Consider the following 7863-nt stretch of genomic DNA (forward strand, 5'->3'; position numbering starts at 1 on the left):
AACATTGTCTTATCAAAATTGCTCTGTAGCCTTGTTCATAAATACGTTAAAACATTGAACTACAGATGGAATTCAGTAGAAGACATACTGAGCTAATTTCCTTTGCATGATGTTACCCAGAGAAATCAAGCTGTCAGTATCCTGAAGAACAAGCCCTCAAAGAGAGATGGCGGCCAAAGCCATGGGAAGCAGGAAAGACTAAAGAGCTCGCCCTTCAAAAACTTCTTTCCATCCTCCCAAATTCACCTTTTTAATGAAAATGTATTACACAAGAAAAAACCCAGTGTGTTTGACTCAAGATGGTTGCACAGTGATAGTAAAGATGGCAAATAGTAGACTGAAAAAAATTCTTGAATTATAGATCTTTCTTGATACTCCAGGATATATTCAGGAAAAGGAATGACAGAAACAGGGGTTTAGGCAAACCGAATGTCATACTCCAGGCTAACTAGAGACAATCATCTCTCAATCATGCCTCTCCTTTATCAAATTTTAGTTCAGTCATTTAACAAATATTTAATGACCATCACTTATGTGCAGGCATTATATTAGGTGCTATAACAGTGTACAAAATGTTTTTAAAAATCCTTTTGTGCCTTTCAGCAGCACATAGGCTAAAAAACTAAAAATTACATTTCCAAGACTCTCTTGCAGCTAGAGATTCAAACAAAATTTACTTTTTGCCAGTCATATGCACTTGCACAAGTCTTTTTTTTTTTCTGTTTCTCTAAACCTATTAGAGAGGTCTTTCTTAAAGATTTATTATTAAAAAATTTTTGTAAGTCACACAAAGTAGTCTAGAATACCAAACGAATTCTGTGCTTAATTTCATACCTGTACTTGCACACATCTTGAATTCAGAACTTACTTAAGTGGGGAAAAGGCACATTAGTCATTCATTTTGCTAATGTAAAATGACTGTGGTATAGATCTGCAGCCAGCAGATCTTGTAACAACTCGCTGATGCCCAGATCATGGCTAAGGTGATGTGTTTCTGGAACTAAAAAGTGGTTGGTGGCTTCCTGACCCTTAGATTATGGCAGAAGCAGTAGTTCCCTTGGCAGGCCAGTTCTGCAGTATTATTCTGGGAGTCATTCCTAGAGGCCTAGCCTAAAGCATGCCCCTACAGCCCTTCAAAGGTTTTGCAAGCCCTAACTTCACTGACATTTCAGTTACCTTTGCTGTGTAATGAACACACCCCAAACATAAGTTGGTTGGATGCTTCTTCTGCTGATATCACCTGGGCTCACATATGCAGTGGTATTTAGCTGTCAGCTCTGCTAGGCTGGAAGGTCCTAGATGGCCTCCTTTACACGTCTGGGATCTTGGCGGGGATGCCTAAAAGTCTGAGCCCTCTCTCTTCATGTGGACTCTCATCATTCAATAATTTAGCCTAAGCTGCTTTATATGAAGGCTGCCTTCCAAGAGGGTGAAAATGGAAGCTGCAAAAGCCTCTTATGGTTAGGTCTGGGGGTCACACAACATCATTGCTGCCTCATTTTATTGGTCAAAGTTAATCAGAGGGCTAGCCCAGATTTAAAGGAAAAGAAATATAGACTCCATTTCTTTTGGGGAGTTGTGGCAAAGTCACATTGCAAAAAGGTATGTGGGATGGGAAGGATTTTTGTAACATGAATCTACTACACCTGTACTAAATCCCTTTCTGCTTCAGATAACTAGAATGGCTTCTGTTATCTGCAGCTGAACTCTGACTGATACAGAAAGCAAGCAGAGAGACCAAACAGCAGGCTGCTGTAGTAGCCTATGGAACAGAGGAAGATTTGGGAGGTATTTGAAAGAGCTCACAGGACTCTGACAGACTGGAAGTGAGTATGAGAGAAAGTGAGGAAGATATGAAGGACGGAATCAAGAATGACTCCAAGGTTTTGTGATCTCAATTACTGAGATGAGGAAGAACAAATTCAGAGAGAAAGCTAGAGTTTTATTTTTAATATGACTATTAGATATCAATCAGGCAGTTAGATATAGGCTTCTGGTGTTTGGGGGAAGAGGTGTGGGCTGCAGATATAAATTTGAGAGCTATTTACCTATAAAAACATTTAAAGGCATGAGACTTGATGCTATGGAGGGAGTAAGTGTAGACAGAGAAGAGACTTAAACTTGGAACAGCAATGTTGAGACATAGGGAAGATGAGTAGAATCCATTTTAGTGTATATTGGGATCTCTGGAGACACTTGTTAACCATGTAGATTCCGGGTCCCTACCGTCATCAATTCTTTTTTTTTTTTTTTTTTTTTTGCGGTACGCAGGCCTCTCACTGTTGTGGCCTCTCCCATTGTGGAACACAGGCTCCGGACGCGCAGGCTCAGCGGCCATGGCTCACGGGCCCAGCCGCTCTGCGGCATGTGGGATCTTCCCAGACTGGGGCACGAACCTGTGTCCCCTGCATCGGCAGGCAGACTCTCAACCACTGCGCCACCAGGGAAGCCCCCGTCATCACTTCTGATGCAGAACACATAAGGAGGCCTGGCAATCTACATTGTTGACAAGCTCTTTAGGTCATTCTGAAGTGGGTAATTTGGGAGTACCCTTCGAAAAACAATGAAATTTTTTACTATCAATCTAAGAAAACATTTTATAGGTCCTTAAATTCAAGAATACTTCTTTTTCCCTCCCCACTTCCTCTTATGGATCCTACAGAAAAGAATTGTGAGATGCTGACAGGGAAAGTTGGGCCTTCTCTTGTTTTTCTAGTTGCCCTTTACAGGGTGGGTGAAAGTGAACTAAGAACTCCTGCCTGGAAAAGGAGAGGGGATATAGGCCTGCAAATAGTGTCTCAAGAGAAGTATGTTCTCCTTTAAATACCTAACTTGATGCCCAATGATAACACTTTATGAAGCAAAACCAAAAGCAAAGTCAATATTTATTTGTCTCCTAATTATAAGTAGCATACACTCCTTCCATATCTCTGGGAGAGAAGAGCAGTCATATTCTTCCCCATGTTTCATGGAAGGTTTAGAGAAGATTAAATGAAAAACAAATGCTTAGCACCCTACTGTAGTTTTACTCTCCTGTCTATCAAAATTAATGCTGATCAGGCCTCTGTAAGGGGAAAATGCCCATCACTGTTTATACCATACCATTGATGCAAGACTGAATTCTTACTGTGTTTCTCAAATATAAAAATGTGACTATATTTCCACTTGGACCTCATCTGGAACTGTAAATCAAATGTTGTTGGTGGTGAAATTAAACGGATATATTCTCCCTTTTGCAGTTCAGTGGTTGCAAGGGGGCCTGAAGCTGCAGGAGCCATGTGCTGGGATAATGATTGCATTGATTAAATGCCAATTACTCCTGGACACTTTTCAAAGGTTTCTGCAGCGGAGTCGAAACTGGGCTTTCTGTCTCAGATTAGATCAGATCTCCATAATCCTAGGTGATAGCTGGTTTGGGATCTCTGGCAATTACTTGTGTCATGTACTTTAATCAACAGCGTGCTTACTATCATAACAAGTCTCCACACCCACCATGAAGCCAGACTCTGTTTCCCCAGCCCCCACCCCACTCACATGAAACTGAGCTTCTGACTGATAGATGATTAAGTCATTCTGGTGAATCATCCTCTGTGGGATGGGGGCAACCCTCCAGCCAGAGCTAGACCTTTACCACAGCCAAGTGCCTGTCTGGAAGGATGATGGATCCTATCAGTCCAGCCAAAGGTCAAGTTACCTGTCTCACTGTTCCACCGGGTATCAATCTTCTGGCTGGCATGCAACCAGCAATTAATTCTCCTATTTAGCATGTGCTTTCATTAGCAAATACTTAGAAAGGGTCCATGCTTGCATGTTGTCCCCAAGGAAATTCTTTCCAACAAAGTCTTGGATCTAATCACCATCATAGGCTGATTTTGCCACCATCTTTGAAATATCCAGCAGATTAGGAGAGACATGGAAGGACCAAAGGCTGAGCTAAGAGGGTGACAAAGTCACCAACTTGCTGTGTGACCTTAGGCATCTTATTTTAAACCAAGGGGACTGAGCAAGTTGTTTTCTGAGATTCCCTTCCAACTCTAGCATTCTATGGATTAATTTCATTTTTGCAGAGATTCTTATTCATTTGCCAGAGGAAATTGTGTTAGTTTCCTAGGGCTGCCGTAACAAAGTACCACAAGTGGGTGGCTAAAATAACATACATTTATTATCTCACAGTTCTGGAGGCTAGAAGTCAGAAATCAAGATTCTGGGAGGGTTGGTTGCTTCTGAGGGCTGTGAGAGAAGGGTCTCTGTTCCCGGCCTCTCTCCTTGGCTTGTAGATGGCCATCTTTATCTTCACATGGTGTTCCTCCTTTACATATGTCTGTCTCCAAATTTCCCCTTTGTAAAGGACACCAGTCATATTGGATTAGGGCCCACCCAAATGGCCTCATTTTAATTTGATGACCTCTTTGAAGACCCTTTCTCCAAATAAGGTCACATTCTGAGATGCTGGGGGTTAGGACTTTAACATATAAATATTTGGGGAACACAATTCAACCTATAACAGCAATTAAACATCAACTAGTAATAAGGGGTAAAGAATAATTATTTGATTGATTTTAAGGCTGATGACCAACAGGGGCACAATCAGCTAGCAAATAAATATAGATTGTTGAATTTATTTTGTATATTCTAATGGCTTAAACCCACAGTGATACTAATCTTTACCTCCACATATTGATTTTGTGTAAGAATCGGCTCTGAATCCCTTTGTACCTGAAATTCTTAGCTTTGCTGTACTTTGTAATGTTTTCATCTGTTTTTATAATTGAATGTGAAACTTCCTGAAAAGGTCCTAAGACTAACCAATTATTGCTCAAAGAAGCCTCCTGGGGGTTAACAAGTAGGCAGGCCATTATTTAATGAAATGGCCCTGTCAAGGTTTGATTGAGTTTGGCCATCAGAGGATATAATTATGAGTGGAATATGCTTTTCTGTGCTGATATGAGTCTCCTGATCATATAATGCTATTTATATGTTAAGAACAGAGAAAAGGAGTGCTTTAGATTCTGCTGACTCACAGCTACACCTTTGGCTTTAATGGAAATAAATCAAAGAGCTCAGTCAATCTGAACAAAGACAGATTGGGGTGGAACAGGGTATTGTCTTTAAAGAAAATGACTGAAGTCCAGATTGATCAGCAAAAGTACACCTTTCTCTTCTGGTTTCTTTTCAGTCTCTCCAGCATGGAAATCCACTAGGTGGAGCAAAGGACCAGGAATTAGCTGACCGGGAGCGCTCACAAGCAAATTTGCAGCTATTCCTTTTCCTCTACAAAACTTAGACAAAGGCTGGGGGAAATTTGGGTCTCTGAAACTGCTTCAGATCAAATGTTCCTTGCTCATTAAAATGGATAGTAGTCCAAAGAAGAAAGAAACTCAGCTTTGCTGAGTTGGACACGATTACTAAACACACAGGAGGCACACCCGACTTGGACTCTTTCCCCATGGCTTGGCTCACTTTACACATTTCCTTTCTGCTTTCATTGGTGGCAGATGGAATTTGGGGCAGACCTCTTACCCAGGCTCCCGTAGTCCAAAAATCCTATGCTTAGATCATGCATCTTTTTCCTGCCTGCGATAACCCTCCTAAAGTTCTGGTATCAACCTGGTTTCTATTTGAATATGTTCTCTTTGATTCCAGGTCCTTGGATTAACACTTCCTTCCTTAGATTCCAATCTTGCCTTTTTTTCTGCACTTATGGGTTGTTGGTTAGCTGAGCAGGGGCCAGGAACTTGACTGATATTTATTTAAGGACTTTTAAGGTATAAAAGAGGACTATCCCCAGTCCCCCATCAGATTTTTGTCCCTTTTGCAAAGCATACTCCGTATGCCTTTGCATTCAAATTGCAGGGGTTAAATGTCTTGTGTCTCAGTCCACATCTACCAGTGGAAGACATGGTTTTGTTTATATATTATAGTCATCATTCCAGAACCACACAAGTCCAAACACTTGCGGATGAAATGATGGAGGTAAATTCCAAATCCAAAATTATCCTGTTTTCCGTGGCTATGATTCTGTGGCAGGATAATTTATTGAAATATGAATTTCTCTGTTTTCTTCCTATATTTTCTCTTCCCCTTTGATCTAAGCAAGTTAGATAGGCCCTTAGTAGTTTCTCACCTTAGAGATTTTTTGCAGAATGATCTCGCTGTCTTTAGATAAAACCTGAGTTCATTGAAGAGAGCATTCTCCATGCCTTTGAAGGCAGCAGGAAAAGGGAAGGAGAAAACCTCCCAAGAATATGAAGAAGCTTGAAATGTAGAGGTGGGAGTGGGTAAGACTACACGCTGTGGCTGGAGAGTCTTGAAATGGGTCAGTGGACATCTCCGCGGTGACCAGGGTTGGCTGACAACTGTCAGGGTCTCTACCAGGCAAGATCCCAGGACCTTGCACAACCCTTGGAGAGGGGAGCCCCAATAATGACTAAGATTATATTCTCTCCCAATAAAGCTGGATGGGGACTCAGAATCCGTTTTAAGTTGACTCAAAGAAAATATAAACGTCCTTGCATATCTGAGTTTGTTTTCTGAGTTTTGTATTGGCTACAGTATAATTAAGGGTTTGTCATGGAAGTCTGAGATTGCATAGGAGCAGTAGAACATGGTGGCTAAGACTCTGGTCTTAGAACAAAGGTGCCTGGGTTCAAATCTCAGCTCTGTCACTGATTAGGTGTGAATCCTATTCAGTCTTTCTCTACCACAATTTTCCCACTCTGTGAAATGGTGATGATAATAGTAGTCACCTTACAAGGTCCTGGTTGAATTCAATCAAATAATACATGTAAAGTGTTTTAAAAAAACCAGTGCCTGACATATAGCAAAATTCAATGTGTGTAAGCTATTTCCCATAGAGTTTTTTGTGTGTCACTATTGTGGGTGTTGAAATTTTAATTACTTTTTAAAATATACACACAAATGGTACAAAATCTAAATGTTAAAAAAAGTATACAATGAAAAATAAGGGTATAAAAGAAAAACTGTTTTCTAATTTCCCTCCCCAGATGCCACCTGTGTCACTTGTTTCTGAATATTAAACAAATGGGATTACCTACATGTTTCTGTATGCTTTTCTCCCCTAGCAGTACATCATGTAGATTATTCTTTAATAGTATCCCATTATGTAGATATACTCTAGCTTACTAACTTATTTACCCAGGCTTCTTCATGGACCTCTAAGTTTCTTTCTTTCTTTTTTTTTTCTTTTCTCTCACAAATAATTCTGCAATAATTACCTTTATACTTACATCTTTGAGCACATGTCTGGAAGATCTGTGGGATAAATTCCTAGAAGTGAAATTACTGGATCTAAGTAATTACTACTCTAATCTTTGTGCACTACAAAATTTAATAGATATTGTCAAGTTGTCTTCTGTTCAGCAAATTATACTCCTAATACCTTTACATGAAAATGCCAACAGAAGAGGTTATTTAAAATTTTTACCAATCTGCTAAGTATCCTCTTGTAATTTTTATTTGTTTTTATCTTAAGAGCGAAATTGAGCATTTTTTAAAATATTTCAAAAATCTCATTTTTTTTCCATTTTGAGAAATAATCTATTACAAAATGGACTTTCAGGAATGAAAATGATACATCCGCTGGTTTATGAAGATCCTTCCAGTCTCATCACCAGGAAAAACAATATTTCTGCCATCACAAGCTGCCTGACATCTCCGTTATAGGATATACTCTGATTTCTTTGTGGTTGTCCCTCAATTCCACTGCACCAGAGCTAACAGGAGAAAACTCTTGTTTTCTTTAGTGTATTTGGTAGTGGAAGGTGCCCAGGGGTCAAAAAATGGAAGTGATATGATCTTTCCTTAGATGCATTTCTTTTTTTTTTAAATTTACTATTTTTGGCT

The sequence above is a fragment of the Delphinus delphis genome, chromosome 1 (assembly GCF_949987515.2).
Source record: "Delphinus delphis chromosome 1, mDelDel1.2, whole genome shotgun sequence".
NCBI classification, from domain to species: domain Eukaryota; kingdom Metazoa; phylum Chordata; class Mammalia; order Artiodactyla; family Delphinidae; genus Delphinus; species Delphinus delphis.